At 35.9% G+C, this 19,244-nt stretch overlaps 1 protein-coding gene across 1 annotated transcript in view; it reads left to right on the top strand.

The window, feature by feature from the left end:
* Window positions 1–19,244, top strand: part of sorcs3a (sortilin related VPS10 domain containing receptor 3a) — a 241,544-nt gene that overhangs the window by 113,754 nt on the left and 108,546 nt on the right. The gene's annotated exons all lie outside the window — the stretch shown is intronic.

Below are 19,244 nucleotides of genomic sequence, written 5' to 3'. Positions count from 1 at the left end.
CCTTATTGCAAATGTAAGAGATTTCACACAAACTGACATGTATATCACAAAATGGGAGGGATATCATCTATTAATAGTTATGGTTGATATAGCATTATAGTGCTATATCGAGAGGTCTGATTAGAGACCTAAGAATAATGTTGGGCAAACACACACATACACACACACATAAAGAAGCGTTCACACATACAGCTACAAAGCGAATGGAGATCATTCATTTTCAAGAAGATCTGATGGACTTCTAAGATCTGTCCTAGAAGTCCAGCGATGCGACAAAGTTGAGAAAAGTTTAACTTGCACATATGGAGTGGCTCGGGGCAACAACTATCAATTGAATTAAAGACAGCAGAGTGCACTTGATCCGTGGCAAAGAGCTCACACTTCTTCTCCTTCATCTTGTATGACATGATGCATATATATACAGTATACAGTGATGAATTTTATATACAAACGGGAAATCTCTCAGCATTTTAGCTGCAAGAAAATTTGCAATTTGTTGTCAGGTAGAATGCAAGTAGTGTCAGTCAATGATAAACACTGGCAAACATACGATGGCAACCAGTAGGCACCTGCACCAGCGACTGGTGACTTGTATGTAAAGTAAAGGTATTAATGGTAGATTGACGGCTAGAGTTGTGATTTGCAATGCCATCTTTTCTGTGAAAAGTTGTAACCATTTCTTTCAAGCAAAGGAAATAAACCAGGAATAAATCTGCATAAATCTATACTCTGGGCTACAATGAAAGTTACCTCTTTTGGTGCTGTTGTTGCACTGTATGCCACAAAATCTCAAAATAATCCTTAAAACCTTTGATAACAGCAAACATCCTGGTGTAAATGCTGAAACTGAAACCTTATACTGGCGTCTTTATATTTTTGAAAGACAGACGAATAGCTCTGCTTACCTATGTTAGACTGAGTAAGCCTGAGGCGTTTTTAACACCTCAGTGTTGTGATCATGGTCACTGAGATCAGGATTTATACATTATACAGACATGTTTATTTTCCCATCATGTTGCAGGTCATCTCTGTATTATAAGATGTCTGAAGCTCTTTCTCGTGTCAGCAGAGTGAAGGTTTAATGGAGCTCATCCAGACAGTGGTGTTATATCTCTGCCACTGTAGATAAAAAGAGGTCATGCAATTATGGTGAAGGTTTATTTTTTTCATAGTGGAAAAAAAAAAAGAGAAAAAAGTATGTATTAAATAACCTGATATGAGACTTTTTTAAGACCAGAGTGTGGTAAAATGCAGCTTAGAAGTGAGTAAACTTCCACTTTCCAAAAAAAAAAAAAAAGGAACACAAGGGAAAATATTAGAATGTAAAAACCTGAACGTTTGATGAAAGAAAAAGAACTTTATAAAAAGCTCAGCTACACTTTAAGGAGGAAGGGTTCCTACAGTGCAGGGGTTATCATGGCCAGTCCTAAAGGGCCGCATAACACAACTACTAGGCTTGTAATTAAGCCAACTGAGACACTTACGGATGCCCCCTGCTTTAAAGGTGGAGCTGAACTGAAAAGAAATAACACTTTTCTCAATTTCTTTGGAATGCAAATGCATCATTTGAATTTAACAGATAGGGGGCGCATCAGCTCAGCAGGTAGTACCTCCATGATTGGGGGTTCAGTGCCTGTATTCACTCTGTGTTTGCACAGACCCTGTGTAATAAGCAGTACATAAAATGGATTTAACAGATTTAAATTTGATACTAATAACGAAATTAATAGGAGGCTATTTGTTATTCTTTTTCTTTGTTTTTGGTAGATTTTAGTTGAGTCTAGAGGTATGCATCAGACTGGAATACAATGGAAATGGACAATAAAGGGCTTGTAAAAGGAAGGGTTTTTACTCATATACAAGCAAGCGTTCATATTTTCATCCTTAGTGACTGCCTGGTCCAAGCAGGTTAGGCTAGAATTTTGTTTATATTTCAGGAAACAGAAGCAAGTAAATTTGTTAGAAAGGTTAAGGCTCAGAAGATCGGGGTTCAAGCCCCAGCACCGCCAAGCTACCACTGTTGGGCCCTTGAGCAAGGTCCTCAACCCCTACCTACTCCAGGGGCTCTGCATCATGGCTGACCCTGCACTTTGACCCCAACCTCCAAAGATGGAATATGCAAATAAAGAATTTCCCTGTGCAGTAATGTATATGTGACAAATAAAGGCTACTTTACTTAACACTGATTTAAAAAAGTAAATAATTAAAAAAAAAAAGACAACACAATTCGTTACTGGTGTGAGGACAATGATGATGTGTAACTGCTAAAATTCACAGATGAAGTAAAAAGTGCTGACATGTCCTACCTCTAGGTTTTTTTTTTTTTTTTTGTGGTTTCTGTTTTAGCCACACCCACACTGAGTTTAAATTCAGCTCCAGGTACACACAAAAATATGAGTATTTGGAGCCCTAAACAGATATCCCCTACACCCACACACTTATTGACATTGAGAACGAATTAATATGAGCCAGACCTGAAATCCATTTCCACCATAATCAACATTCAGTGTTTACATAACATTGCTCTAACTCAAATAGGTTTGCAAATATTAATTTAGTCTAAGTCGTTTGTTGTTTGCATATTGTTGAGTGCCAAGGTAAGAGCAATGTCACTGCTCTTTTGCTTAATTACTGTTCGTTTAATCAAGTAAAGGCTCCGTGTAGTTATTACTTTGGGGTATTAAGTGTTTAGTGGAAAGACAGAGTGCTCTATACATCAGTGAGGTCGTTCCAGGAATATGGAATTTCTTTGAATCATATCCTTTAGAAACAGTCCCTTATAGAGCCTATGGTCTCCTGCTTTATAAAAATGATATGTTGATGAACTCAAGCTGAACTATTAAATATGGGAGATGGGAGAAATAATGAAGTGCTATTTTTATCACTAGAAATGAAATAGTAGTACAGTACGCTTTACTGAATATACTGTAGGAATCTCTAGGATTTAACAGGCTCTGTGGTATAACACAGTGAAATGTGTGTACACTTTATGCACAATGCGCATATGGACATATAGAGGTGTAACACAATGTTTTTGTTTTTTTTAATTAAATGTTTGCCTTATAACAATGCCCTAAAACACTGGAAAACTGAAAACAGCAAAGAAAAGTGCAGTTTGAACACACCTTTACATACAGTAATGGAAGGCTGTGAGTTTGAATCCCAGGTCCACCAAGCTGCCACCACTGGGCCCCTGAGCAAGGCCCTTAATCCTTAATTGCTCAGTTGTATAAACCAAGATGAAATGTAAGTCACTCCAGAAAAAAACATCTGCCATATGCTGTAGATGTAATATATTTGTGATAAATTATGAATATGGGACAGTATAGGTTTTAATCTATCTATCTATCTATCTATCTATCTATCTATCTATCTATCTATCTATCTATCTATCTATCTATCTATCTATCTATCTATCATCACTATTACTACTCTGTACTACAATGCGACAAAACAATACCAATAACTGCACCTTTGCTTTTAAAATATAAGACTCCCTGAAGAGTGCAAACTGCAACAAAACAATTTTGGTAACACTTACTTTGAAGCCAGTATTCATAAACCTTTATGACTGTCATTCTTATGGGAGCATTAAGGGGTGATAGACTCTATGAAATGCTTACAAAGCAATACGACCTTAAGATTATTACCAAAACATTTCTAAGTACACTGATAATGATTTATGGATGGATAGTGTTAGCAGAGTCTGCAATTCTACTGAAATGGTGAGCAGGTGCTTTGGTTTCCTTTAAAACTCAGCAATGCAGACCCAAACTCCAGACAGCCTGAGTGCCACAAAGCCCCTCAAATCCTCTGTCTCCGTGCAGCTGGAGCTGCAATGCATCATACTGATGGCTGGCACAGCCCTGGGATTTCATATTGACAAAACGAGGGCGGCCATGATAATATTCAGCTTTCCACAAATTAGGCCTGCTGGGACTCGGCCGGCCTCCTTCTGCCGCTCCAGCGAAGGAACACTGCATGTGCAGAGAAACATCTGAACTCCAATCACTCCATCGCACCACAATGAGTCTTATACCATGGAGCACTGCGATGTTCTTCATTCCTTTTCCACTGTTAATCGAGATCGTCGTTTTGTTACGTTAACATACTTCCTGTGTGGCTTGGGAAAGTTGCAGCAGCCTTGCAATGTCTAGACAGCTGCTGACTTTTAGAGAAAGGTCAGAGGAGTCCCGCCAGCCTGAGAGGAGTTCCAAAAAAAACGACATGTCCATTATAATGAACGGTGTGACCTTAAACGGTGGAGACAGATCAGTTGTTTTGGTGCGTGAGATTAAATATGCGTGGCTCAGTCTTGGGGTGTTAGTCAATATAAGTGAAATACCTTTTTTTTTTAATTAAACTTAATATCTTTTACTTACGGATCATCCATAAGTAGGGACATGGATTTTGAGTTTGACTGTGAAAACAAAAACAAAACAAAACAAAAAAAATACCATAGAAATACCAAAAAAATGACAACAAAAAACAATTCAGTTCAATAAATGTAGCCTGTCAGATTCCCAAGAAACATTCCTCTTTCCAACCGATTTTCCTATTTTGGAAAAGGTTACAGCTTTATCTATTACTGTTTTAAAATGTTGACCCTGGAGCCTCTTTAAAAAAATGTTACACATTAATACAAACTAATAGTTGTTGCACATTAATAATTATGTGCAACAATTATTTATCAATTAGAACTGGTTTAGAAAAAAGAAAATAGTTTAGAAATAAGAAAAGTAGTGGTTTCCAACTGCTATTATTTAATAATAAAAAATAAAATAAAATAAAATAAAATAAAATAAAATAAAATAAAATAAAATAAAATAAAATAAAATAAAATAAAATAAAATAAAATAAAATAAAATAAAGGCTTCTGTTTTGCCAGCTATTAATGTAAATAATCTACATCATGACCAAGTCAAATCTTATTAAAACCTACAATTGAGCAAGACAACAACAAACAAAAAAAGTCAAGATAAAAACAAACAAGCAGCAAGCAAGCAAACAAATGAGTATTAAACAAAACAAATAAACAACTTGTTAGGAATTTTATAATAGCTGGCAAACAAAACCAGTTTTTTTTAAACATTAAAAATTCTTCCCTTCATAGACTCGGCTCTGGAATGTTTTCGAGGAAATTATCCGATAATTAACATTAATGTGCCAAGCCATTAGAAACTGTTGGAGCTCTATCTTCAGGGTTAGAAGATAAAATCCAACAGTCGTTTGTCTTTAAGTCATTAGCTAAGAATCTTAGTCATGCGTTATGACCCTAATTATTTCATTGTAATTAGCAAAACACTCGCCTGTGGGAAAATAAAGTTGGTGTTTATGTTGCTGTTGAAGATCTTTGCTGTTAAGCTTTGTGAAGTTTAAATAAGAATGGTCTTGAAGTGTTCGGAGTGTGCGGAAATACGCTTTTTAATACCATTTTTTAAGGATTTCTTTAGTACTGAAGAAGTCTGCACACATTTAACACATCACTCCGCTTTGCAGTATTACAGTTTCAAAAATGTAAAACATTGCATCATTTACACAAATTCAGTAATTAAATGTAAATTCCTAGCAAATGCACATTATCACGTCATACTTTGGACATGCATGCAAAACCGTACCAATACAAATAAGTACAATATTTTACTGCAGTTTTAATATTATATATATATATATATATATATATATATATATATATATATATATATATATATATATATATATATATATATATATATATATATATTCATTTATTTATTTATTTATTTATTTATTTATTTATTTTTTTTTTTTTTTTTATTGCCACAATACTTCCAAATAAGTGAAGCTCAGTTTTTCTTTTACCTCAGAACTCAAAGCACAAAACACATTATACCAAAAATTGTATATTGCAAACGTCTTGTAAAAATTTCTTGTAGAAAATTCCCTTTCAAATTTTGTAAAACTTTTAATCTTATTTTATGATCAATTATTAGACCTTATTTTGGGAATACACACAGTATAAAAATTCATAAAACTGACACAATTAGTATACATATTTAGTTTTCCTATGCCTCATATCTAATAAGAATTAAAGAAGAAAATAGTCAAAGTTGGAGAGATATACCCGAGAGTATAAAGCTTGTGGGAATTTTCAAGGCCAGTTTATTGAATTGCTTAAACATTTAACACATTTGTTTTTATTTCATATATATTTTGAACACTAAAATATCATCTTAAACATGTTGGTAGAGATAATAAATACAGTATCAATATCCTCAGTAAAGTGAAATCTGAAAATAAGTAGGTAAAAATGTAATAATTCTTGTTTGTTTGTTAATTCAATTATTTATTTATCAAATCATATCCTATTATATCATAACGTGATATACTAGTATTGATTGCATCATATCCTGAATGTTTGGGTTTGTTTTTTCTCGTTTCCTTCATTTTGCCTCATCACTGGTGAGGAGAAAGTACAAACAGATGTTAATAAATAATTCACCTCATTTCTATTACATTTGCTTATGATCTTCTTTGTTTTGATGGATCCAACAATATCACAGGCATTTGCATTGCTCGCGATTTATCACTCAGGAAAACATAGTTTGTCTATGAAACGCATATAAACAACGTTTATATGTGTTTGTGCCATGATAATGTGAATATTTTATTGACAAGGAAGATGTCCATGGTTTTAGACACAGGCTTTTGTCCAGAACTGATCTAGGAACACACACACACACACACATCTTACAGTAAAGACTAACAGTGAAAATTCAGATAAGGAAACTGAATATACAGTTTACTCAGTTTTAGTGCAGTTTTGGTCAGATTTTCTTACATTTATATTTATAAAAAAAAAACTCCTTGTTTATTATTAGAACTTTGAGGAAATAAGGATTAGGGGTGTAAATACAATATGACTGTCTGTATCTGTTTAGCTGTTCAGATAATGGCTTATTAACTAACAACAAATTGCAATTTAAAAAAGAGATCTTTTATTAAACCCCCATGGAACCTTCTGCAAAGCTTTCCATTTTTCATCTAATGTGACTCTCCAATCAGTCCCTCCAGGATTTTTAGTAAGGTTTATTTTAATTTTTGTGGCCAAAAATGCATGATTTTGCTGCAGCTGTTTTTAAAAACTTTTTTTCCATATGGATGGCAGGACCCAAGGTTTCCCAGCAGAACAAAATCCCTTCTTCTCATAGTGCATCCTGGTGCATGTGTTCCCCATGTAAGCGACGCACATGCACCAGGCCGTCCACGTGATTTAAAAGAAAGTCATCCTATGGGCACCCTGACTGGTCTGCGGCTATGCAGCCCCATACGCAGCATTAACTTCTTCAGCAATTTGAGCAACAGGAGCTCGTCTGTTGCATTGGATCACACGGGCCAACCTTCGCTCCCCACGTGCATGAATAAGTCTTGGCCACCCATGACCCTGTTGTCGGTTCACCACTGTTCCTTCCTTGGACCACTTTTGATAGATACTGACCACTGCAGACCAGGAACACCCCACAAGAGCTGCAGTTTAGAGATGCTCATTACAGTTTGGCCCTTGTCAAACTCACTTAAATCCTTACGCTTGCCCATTTTCCCTGCTTCTAACACATCAACTTTGAGGACAAAATGTTCACTTGCTGCCTAATATATCCCACCCACTAACAGGTGCCATGATGAGGAGATCATCAGTGTTATTCACTTCACCTGTCAGTGGTCATAATATTATGGCTGATCAGTGTGGCGGCTGTACTCCTGTTCGATTCATGTGAATGGAAGAGGGCTTTGTATGAGGCTGTTTTGATGATGTCTTGCCCTAAGAAATCTGTGGTAATTTTTTGTCCTCTTGATTTTGCAAACATTTCTTGTGATTGCAAAATCACAATATCTTGGAAAGACAGTCTAATGAGTTAGCAAGGTTTATATATATGTTGTAGTTTTTAGCTCTACATTTCAGAAAGGTCAGGAACGTTTGCTGGACAGGATATAATATAATCTATCCTGAAGCTGGGATGTACTCGGAGTGAAGCTGTGAGTCAGAATGAGGTCCTTGAAGCAGCATATCATTTTAATGAGCATATGACTCTCCAGGAATGAATTAAATGATTAGTTTTTGGAGACCCCAGCAGAGTCATGCTGCACAGCACGCATGAAGATTTATAAATAAATCAGAAACTGAGTTTTGCCGAGACCTGGCAAACCTGCCTGGGTTTTATACTTCTGCCTTTCAACTGCATGAAAGTAAAAACCATGTGGTTGTGTGGCTTTTTTTTTTTTCAGGAGTCCTGAACCGGGAGCTTCCTGGCTTCTTAAAGTAAAATTAAAAGGGTGCATCGCGTATTGTTATCTATGTGTTAATATCAGTATTTGTATTCAATACGACGTTAGACATATGATCTGACACAAAACCAGTTTTGTATTCATTCCTACTAAGGACAGAATTTTGTTAAAAATATTTAGATGCGCTTCACTGGAAGTACAATTTCTGCTGTTCGATATTGAAGTTGTACTTTCCGGATCATTGTGCTGATTATGATACAGCTCCACATCAGTGGCACGCTGGTATTGCAGTCAAATTACAGAATTCTATTAAACGGAACAGGATTCTTTACCAAGACGCTGATAGGCGGAACGTGGTTTGAGATAGACTTTAGGATTTTCCTCTGTGGAGGAAAAGTGAGGTAAGTCCTTCAGTACTCAGGGTCATAACGGCTCAGACTAGCTGTAGCGAGCTTTAGACTCGTCTCATTTCATTAAACTTTGTGTTTTGTTCAGGCATAAAAGAACCTTTTTATCGACATAAAACTTTTTTTTTTCCTTTCAATTGTTTCTGTTGAATATAAAAATATTTGTAAGCCATATTTTTTCTAAGGGTATAATTTTCAAAATATGTTAGCTTGAAAAAGATTTTTTTCCCCCCGATGACTTGTATCCAAAATTTCCACTCATGTGCAAATAAACAAGTCTATTTTAATAAATATTGCCTATAATTTTTTATCTAGAATAACAAAATTACTGAAAATAAATTATTAAAACTTAATATTAAAAGATTTTTTTTAAATAACACAAAACTATATTTATACTTCGGTATAGAATGTTATATAGATAGATGCCAGAAAATAACAACTATTTTAAAGCTTTCTCTTTTATTACACAAGATAACACATCTCTCTCTCACACACACACAAACACATACTATGTGAACCACCCACACTGATTTTCCTCCACCTTGCTGGCTTTCTCCCGTTGGGGTCGTCCAGAGGCAACCGCTGAAAGCCTTTCAAGTCGCATCGTTTCAGCCATGCCGGATGCCTTGATATTTCACAGGTCAGCGCATAGAACAGCACCAGGGCCTTTTAGAACAGGACTTACCTGATGTCTGTGACCTTTTCGAGGACTTAAAATTCACCTGCAAGCGAGCATGAGGGGGGAAAAAACAATGTGACACTAGATTTTCCCTGAGACGCTTTCATTTTTCGTGTTTGGAATAGGACTTTTTTTTGCTTATTATTTGTGCTCATATTGCATTTGATAGATATTTTTTATTTTTTAATTATTATTATTATTTGCATTGCAATTTCAATGTGTTGTGCATGTATGGCAGCTTAATAGTGTCATAAATAACACACTGACTTGTATTAGATCATCAGTAGCCATTGCGCTCTGACTCTATTTTATGTCTGTGTTTATACAGTGAAATGACAGTTAAAATGCTGTAATCCTATTTGAATCTGTGGGTTAATAGCTGCTATTTGTCATGTGAAGTGGAGTTCCCATGTGATAGACAAGGCCTTAGTAATCACCAGGTTGAAATGTGGATGTTGTGTGCCAATGGAAAAGATGCAAACTTTTTTTTTTTTATTATGGGGGAAAAAAAACCACCACCACCATCAACAACAACAAAAACCCATACATAGTTATCAACTTTGGTATATAATGGCTCTTCATCCTACCATCCAAATGTTATTCATAAGAATTCTCATACATTGCTGTATGCAGGGAATTCTCAATCCCTCCTTTAATCCCTTCGGACCACATTTTGCAATTCACCCATTTTGTTATTTAGTCAAGCTCCATTTAACACTTCTTAAATTGCTACCTTTTTAATTAAAGTTGTGTGCAGCTTCCCATTGTGTGACATGGCCCTCTAATTTAGCTCCTGTCACAACATAAATGGTGAACTTCATCAGATGCTCTATGAGGAAGACAATATGGAAATTGCAAGACATTTTCAATCCAAAGGCTGTCAAGAAATACTTGTTTTGTTTTACCTACAATCACGATAAAAACCTCATCAACCTACTGGATTGGGTTGTGAGGAAGGAAGGGTTTTCACGTTTTCAGCAGAGATGTGTTTGTGTTTTGGATAATGATTCTATTGGGTCTGTGAGACGGAAGTCATCACAGTAATCATTTCAAAACTCTGTGGGTTTAATTTTGAACATTTCGAATGCATTATGCATTGTTCTAAACTTCTAAAATATTTCAATAATATGTATAATATATTTAAAATTAATAATTAATATTCCTATACATAATATTTATTTATAATTAATCATTACTATTTACATAAATATTTATAATTATTACACATTTGTTTTTAATTTTTTCAATATGGCTTCCACCTTACCAGTAAACTGAATGAGAAAAAATTTCTTGCGTTTTCAATTAGTAAAAACAAATTCATTATTTGATTGTCATAAGTCTGATATAAAATGAGTCAGGACACTTTTAGATTGAAACATTTTCCCCTCTGTTGGATAACCTTACACAGAATTTTGGTGGTCGAAGATAATGCCTTCACATTTTGGATAGTTATGAACAAGCACTTGGGGAGAGCAGAAATAGGTTTGATATCACCATTCATTTTGAACATGTGTGGAAATTATTTTTTGTCTTCCATTTTTTATGAATATATTGCCCCTAGAAGCTAGGTAGAAACATAATTACTTATGACTGTCTGCTTTCATATGAGTTATTAATCACCACTGTGGACTGTGACAGGACAAAGAAACTCAATACTGAATACTGACACAACAAACTACATTTTGGGGCATTCATATTTTGTTTTATTTTAAGCTCACCAAAAATAATAAGTTCATAAGTATTGACCAATTTGTTATACTAGTTCTTCACTAAGTAAAAGCTGTTTATAACTTTACTCGTATAAAAAATACGGCCTTCGAAATGAACAGCATCACTTGTTAAGAGACATTTAATCAATTTAAAAGGAAGATACTACTAAAGTTTTTATATTTCTGTATTTAATATTGACCTCAATAGGCATTCCATGTTTAGTGTATTAGAGCTTAAAATATGAACTTCATTTAAGCTGATACTGTATTGATAAAGTATTGGGCACAAAATATTTGACTTCTTGCTCACTTTTTGTTGAGAGAGCAAACACAATTTGATTTATGAATGCATTTAACTAGCTAACTAGGTAGTTGCTACTTTTTATCCGACACTCGTAATTTGGTCAACACACTGGAGTTTTCATTTGTCTAGCTGATAGAACTTTTTAATTTGTCCATGCTTGAGATATACAAATACTTTCAGTGCTTCAGAGCTGTTTTCTAGTTCACTAGGTGTTTTTCCCTCTGTTTTCTCGTTTCTAATCTGTTTTTATAGTTCCCCAGTTTTGACTCTTGCCTGTCTCTGTGGATTGTGCTCATGTTTTTGCCCATACTGAGTCTGTCACCTTGTGTTTTGACCACTGTTTTCATATTGACTATGAAGAGCCTGTCTTGACTCTCTCTTAACTCAATAGCTTAGCTCAAGGCATGTCTTATTTTTCTCTGTAAATTGTAAGCGGTTTTAGATGGCTGTGTCCAGATACCTCTTTGCCTGGATTCCCCTGGATCCCTGTAGTACTGCTTTAATTGATTGTATCTTTAGGGTCAAGGAAATTAAATTGGGTTAAAACCTCACAGCTGAATTCAAAATGTCTTGTGAGTTGAGAGACAGCTTATTCAGCTGAAAAAAAAATTTCCATGGATAAAAATATCTACAGATAAAAATTATTGATATTAAACCTTCACAAATTCTTGCAGCTGGTCACACAACTGAATATTTATTCTAGATCCAAAGATATCCATGCACATAGTGCAGCTAGAGATACAGTGGAAACTCGGCATACAAATGCCCTCCCTTAGGAATTTTCACCTTAAGAATTGAAAATTTGCAAGGAATTTGCATCGGATTATGAAGAATTTTCAGCATACAAAGTTGCGCGTACGCCCTGGGGCCGTTCAAAACTTGTTTGCGTCAGTGGAAAACCAAGCAAAGCCAACCGAAGTTTTTTTTTTTTTTTTTTCAGTTCAAAAGCTACATGATTTTTCGTGGATTTTTTATGTTGACAGATTGGTGGCTTAGGTGGTCGGTTCTATTTTTTCAAGCTTGGTGACATGACTTCCTGTGAGGACCCTTGACATGGAATTGGCTTGGGTCAGTTCTTTGTAAGCAGCCATACAGTTTACATACGCTTCATATTGGTAATATTGGTAATATTTTTGGGTGACTGGAACTGATTATCGTCAATTACATTATTTCCTATCGGAAAATTATTTTTGCAATACAAATTTTTGCCTTAAGAACTCGCCTCCAGAATGAATTAAATTCGCATGCTGAGGTTTCACTGTATTAAGAAATAAGATTTCAAATGAGTCGCATGAGGTTTCGATATAGGATACTAATAACTACTAAAAATTAAAATATGTAAAATACAAGAAAATATGACAAAATGTCAGGATCATGTACTTTAAGCAAATGTTTTGAGTGAAATTAAAGAGTAAAAGCAATTTGTTGCTAAAGGAATCGTGGGTTGTCTGAGATGTGGTATGTAATTGGAATTGGTGTTCGATAGGGTGCCTACTGAGGGCGCTTACAGTTTCCGAATGGCAGTTGATTATGTCATTTCCTGCTTAAGACCTCTGTGTTTCACTACCTGAACCCCTGAACACTTATCTGATTGCAGTATGCCTCTTGAGGAAAGAGTCTTTTTACATTTCAATGAAGAGATTAGGAAAGTTTTTTTTTTCTTTTGAGCTAACTCACAAAAAAAAAAAAGAAATGGACTGCCACAAGAGAGAAAAGAAAACTTCTCAAATCCTTGTCAGAATTTTTCCTCCTGAGTGAGGAAGCTACTCAAGTTAAAAGTTTAGTGAAATGGTTCTGGCAGCCGACTGTTCAGGGAGAAAGCTACAGATAACTGGAAGGGGAAGAGAGAGAGAAAGAAAAGATGGAAGTCAGGTTCTTTCAGGAAAATCTCCTTTGTCGCTGCTCCACTGTCACCATGCGGAAGCAGAGCGGCAACAAAATGTTCAATTCGACTTAAAAGTTGGCGTCAATCACGATGTGAGGCTGACTATTATATTCATTCCTTTAGATATGGATGTGTTTTTGTGGGTGATTTATAACGGAACAAAAAATATTTCATAGCAAGAAGTTACAGGTGAAACACAGTCACTTTAGCAGTCCTTGTTAGATTGTTGATATTCTTACAAAGTATTTGTTTGTACTGGGAGATTTGCATAAATATACATATCTAATAAGGAACAGTTTGTTGGAATATAATTTCTTTCTTGTTCAGCCAAGAAAACACCATGTGCTGTTGTAAATTTGGGATAAATTTTCAGTATAAAATCTGAATTTCAATCTTATTATCAACACTATTACCATTATAAAGCATTAGGAAATTCTTTTTAAATAATCAAGGTGTACAATTTCCTGGCACCTGCCTAGAAAATAAAAAGATTTTGATAAAAATGGTTCAAAAAAACATGCGCCAATTTTAAATTTTAAAATTAGGTTAATTTGTGCAACTGTAATATTGAAAATCCTGGAGGAACTGACTATGACATAACATGGTAATTTTTTGCATTTCACTGATAATAACTGTTTAATGAAGTGAAATACAATGTTTTTAACTGCAGCAAATTTATCTAAAAAAAGGGAAAAGTGTTCAAAAATGTAAAATTGTCATTTCTACCTGTTGAGTCTTAATTTACACCGATCAGGAATAACATTATGAGCAGTGAGAGGTGAAGTGAATAACACTGATTATTTCCTCATCATGGCACCTGTTAGTGGGTGGGATATATTAGGCAGCAAGTGAACATTTTGTCCTCAAAGCTGATGTGTTAGAAGCAGGAAAAATGGGCAAGCATAGGATTTGAGTTAGTTTGATGAAGGGTGAAATTGTGATGGTCAGTTGACTGGATCAGAGCATCATCTGGTCTAATGAATCACGTTATTTTTAAAACACATGGATGGCCGGGTGTGTTGCTTACCCGGGGAACACATGGCACCAGGATGCACTACGGGAAGAAGACAAGCCGGCGGAAGGCAGTGTCATGCTTTGGGCAATCCTTGGGTCCTGCCATCCATGTAGATGTTACTTTAACACCTACCACCTACCTAAGCATTGTTGCAGACCATGTACACCCTTTAATGGAAACGGTATTCCCTAATGACTGTGGTATCTTTTAGCAGGATGATGCGCCGTGCCACAAAGCAAAAACGGTTCAGGAATGGTTTGATGAGAACAACAATGAGTTTGAGGTGTTAACTTTGCCTCCAAATTTCCCAGATTTCAGTCCAATCAAGCATCTTTGAGATGTTTTGGATAAACAAGTCCGATCCATGGAGGCCCCACCTCGCAACTTACAGGACTTAAAGGATCTGCTGTAGAAGCAACAGACTGGAATATGACATAATCAGTTCATCAATATTATGTGTGTGTGTGATATATTTTATTTTATTGTTTCTAGCTTAGTAAGGCATATTATTTCTATTTTTGTTGCCAATAAGCCATATTTTTAAGAGGACTAAGTATGGATAAATGAATGGGAAATTTATTTGAATGTAATTTTCCCACCAGTTACCATTTATTAGCAAAGCAGTATTAAAAGTTTTGAGGCATTTTATATTCACACAGACACCAGACACCAACATGCACTAGTGTTAGGAATCCTAGACAAGTAGATATAAGCATGAGCTTATTTTTTATTTAAATCCAAGTTGTCAAGTCAAAACATAAAAAGGTCAAGCAATCGTGTAAACAGGGCAATACAGGATAAAAAAACGTGGAGAAAACATGCTTAAAGGTCAATACCAGAAAACCAAGCATGACATACTGCTCAGGGTTGCTACTTGAAAACATGTCAAAATTTAATAATATTTTGTATAAATACAAAATGATCAAAAAATAGCACCAAAATCATCAATCAAACCATGTATATTTCATTATAAATGCATGTATCAAGGTATACTTTAAGGCAGGAATTAGCTACTCTAGTGGCTATGTACATTTACAGCTTAAGCTACTGCTAGCGTCATTTGCCTCGTCTTTAGCTAAACTCTTAGGTAATGTTCTTAATATTTAGTTGTACTTGTAGTGTTAGTGTAGGTAAGATTAGTTTGTGGGTTTGTGTGAAATTGCTTGGTTTATCAAACTGACATGGTGTAACACAATAGCTACAGTTAGCTTGTAGCTATGTTTGTCTTTCTGCATTTTATCTTACTAACATTACTCATTCACTATGAAATCTTGCTTTCCTAATTTATGATTTGACAAAAAATTGTCAGAATATTATTATTAGGACTTTAATATATTTTTGCATTTGCAGTTAAGCCAATTGATAAGAACAGATACTATTAGTTATTACAAGGTGGTGGAAAGCTGCAAAACAGTAAAACCTAGCTAGCAAATTTGTGTTGTTCATTTACTCTGGATTGCTTCTTACATTTAAGTATAGTTTAAAGAAAAGTAAAGTAAAGAAGATAATCTAAAAACTTTTAAGAAGACCACACTTAGCTAACAATTTTTAAAAATTTGTTTTGGGATCTTTCATAATTTCATTCGAACTTTTCTATAATTTTGCATTTGCAGGTAAACCAATTGATATGAACAGATACTAGTTGTTAATACAAGTTGGTGGAAAACACAGGAACGGAAAGAGGAAAGAAGTGTGTGAGTGTTGTTAAGGCCAGGATGGATTCGGATCGGGTTGAAAAGCAGAGCAGAATAGCTGTGAAACCTAGCTTAGGTTAGCAGCCATTTTTTCCTGTTGAGAGTGCGTCATTGCTTCAAGGTGGGAAGCACATATTCAAATTCTGTTTTCCACTGATAAGACACAGTGAGCCTCCTTCCTTTTGTTAGCTTACCAAGAGATGATCAGCCAGAGAGAAACTGGGCAACGATGTAGCAGTGTGATGTATCAGGCGATGTACATTCATTTTGGGGAAATTGGAGTTTGTATCCTGACAAAGCCACAGCCAGCATCAGGAGACATGGATGCAGAATTGGCTGCGTGGGAGAGATGGCATACTGTCTCTCGCCGGTCAAACATGAGGTCGTGTATGTTAAAGAGGGCAGATAGCACTTGCCTCTGAGTGGGTTACACTGCCATGTGATGCAGCATAAGCAACAGTGCAGAAATATACATTTGGCTGGTATCATGTGATGATGTGAACTGACCAACTGTAGAGAAAATGTGTGGGGGGGGAATCCCCATTTGTGTGGATGCATAGTACCTTCACATTTGCATACTGTTATTTATTTCTTTATTTTTCGCATGAATCATTTAGGCGTAATAGTAATACAGATATATAGATTAGATGCAAATATATACAGCTAGTAGGAGAGAGAATTTGATTAACCAGGCAGGACAGGACATACTGTTCATCAATCAAGCGGATTTAGGACAAAAAATGAATCCTTCATCTTGTATATCCCTCAGATGTCACCTTGTATCTGATGCTCCTCTCCTGAGGGAACAACTCCCGCACAGATGGCCCGGAAGTATGTCTGCAACATGCTGGGACAACTGTCCGTATCCTCCCTCCCTCCTTCCCTCTCCCCATCTATCTGCCTCTCTCCACATCCCCAAGCTTTCAATAATTCACACACAACCATTCTGTCCATTCTGTGAGCCAGCATTGGAGCAGAAGACACTTAACCCGATCCATAGGCAGCCCGAAAGGCGCCTAACCTGTCCCAAACCATGTAGTACTCCGTCATGGTCGAGACGACAGCTCATCTTTCCATCCCTCTATCCCATCATCAGCTGCATGAATTTGTCATGCTGCAAGAGACAGGAGAAGGTCCCGAGGTGAGCTCAGTGTGAGTCATGATTTCAGGCCACAGTCAACCCTGGTCAGCTGGTTTGCTTGCGTGTGTTGCCATTGTCTGTCTAGAGACTGACCTAAAAAGCTCCCTGCTCTCATGCAAGAGTAATAACGCCTTGAAGGGGCCTTAAAGTTTTATACTTTTATTTTTGGTTAAGAATTCATTTCTGGGATAACTGATTTTCATAACCTCCAAGAGCATGGGCAGGAATGCTAAAGAGGGCTCAACAGGATAAAATCTCAGATGGACCATGTGCCTATTGTTAAAGGGGATAATCTATAATTTTGTTTAAATCAGGCCGTTAAGTTTGACTTCTCCAATGTGTTTAAAGATTTTCTCTTTATCTTTTTACATTTATGGACTTTCACAAGGTGCACACTTTTGGTCACATATTCTCCAAGGAACTCTGACTGGTGTGAGTCTTTTTACGATAAAGAACAATGCTCATAGACTTACCGGATTTCTTACCATCACCCTAAAACAGGACATTTTCACAAGTAAAAACTTAATGTGGAAATTAAAATGACATCCTGAATTACTTAGCAATGTGATGTCTAACAGGAATAATATCAATACAAAATGATCCAACAAATTAGCAGCAAAATCCTCGATTCACATCAAGAATATTTCATTATAAATGCATGTATCAAGGTATAGTTTAAGACAGCGATTAGCTACTCTACTGGTTATGTACATTTACAGCTTAAGCCACTGCTAGCATCATTTACTTAACCTTGCCAAAGCAGTAGCAATAGTAATGTTTTACAGTAGTAGCTGCATTTAATGGTCCTGTGATCTGCTAGAGATGTGAATAGTCCATTGGATGGAATACAGAAAAAAAACTCCATTATATTAAAAGTGTGCAAATTTGTTTGAAAGCTATAATGGCTGTAGTATGTCCTAAGCTTAAACATTTCTTACTTTTAACATGAGCAAGCCCTTGTTTGTTTGTTTTTTATCTTTGAAAAGCCACCATGTTGCCGGAACACATATTACTTCATGAAGTGATACATATCTTACTTTCTTTTAATTTCCCTACAATGCCCTCCATGTTTCATTTATGTTGCTATTTCTATATTCAGAATTTGCAGTGCACTGACCTGGTCACTGCATTTGTCCTGAAAGTGCAGTCAGCCTGAACATCTCCCTACTCTGACACATACCCTAGCTCCTGCTCCTCCACTGTACACATCCTGCTTTCTGTTGTTTCCTATTCGGAATGAGTGTTTCATATTTTCTCTCTCGGCACCCATTTCTCATTTCATGCGGTCATCTCATGGGTGAGAGAAAACAGAAAGACGGCATATAGGGATCATTGTGTAAATGTGTGAGAATCAGTGTCTCTCTGTGTTTCTTTCACTCTCTCACATTGTCTCTTGCTCAAACACAATCAAGCCTTGCCTTCTCCTCCTTCCGACACCTGCACAATCCTACCTACTATCCTTTAATGTGTCAATTCTCCAAAGTCATTTTCAACTATGCTTCAATGAGCTCGGTTATTAGAAATGATACTGCTCATGAGTGTGTGCTGCCAGCTGTGTGTGTGTGGTATCTCTGACATTGCTTTTCATGTTTGTAAGTATTAGCAATGTGACTGAATAGGAGTACATTATTAAGAACAAAGAAATAGTGTGTTCAAAACAGATACAAATATAAATAAAAATGGGAGGTTCTTTCTTTCTTTTTTTTTTTGCTTACTTGTTTTCTAAACGGAAATCTCTATAGCAGCCTATGTGATGATGTAGCACTACATCTGGCTTGCAGAATATAATACTAACACTTGCTGACAGTTATACAACACGTGCCTTATTGTATTTTCATCACACCCTGCGCTGTGTGTTTCATGTCTCAGCATGTGTATGTGATGTACCTGTGTGTTTATCTTTTTTTTTTTTTTTTTTTTTTTTTTTTTTTTTTTTTTTTTTTTTTTTTTTTTTTATGTGTATGACTGTGAAATTACATCAGCGCCTTACTGCATGCATAAGTTCAAAAGCATTCGGTGTAGCTGCTGTGCCTGGAAACAGGCGCGATAACAGCTGACAGCATGTACAATGTTTCTGTCCTTGCTGAGATAAGCTATGCTAGAGGATAGTCATTAAAAGTTATAGTTGCCTGCCTTTACTTTACACAT

This window comes from Hemibagrus wyckioides, linkage group LG26 (assembly GCF_019097595.1).
Source record: "Hemibagrus wyckioides isolate EC202008001 linkage group LG26, SWU_Hwy_1.0, whole genome shotgun sequence".
Lineage (NCBI taxonomy): Eukaryota > Metazoa > Chordata > Actinopteri > Siluriformes > Bagridae > Hemibagrus > Hemibagrus wyckioides.
Note: the sequence above shows the minus strand (reverse complement) of the source record. Positions and strands in the feature narration are given on the sequence as shown.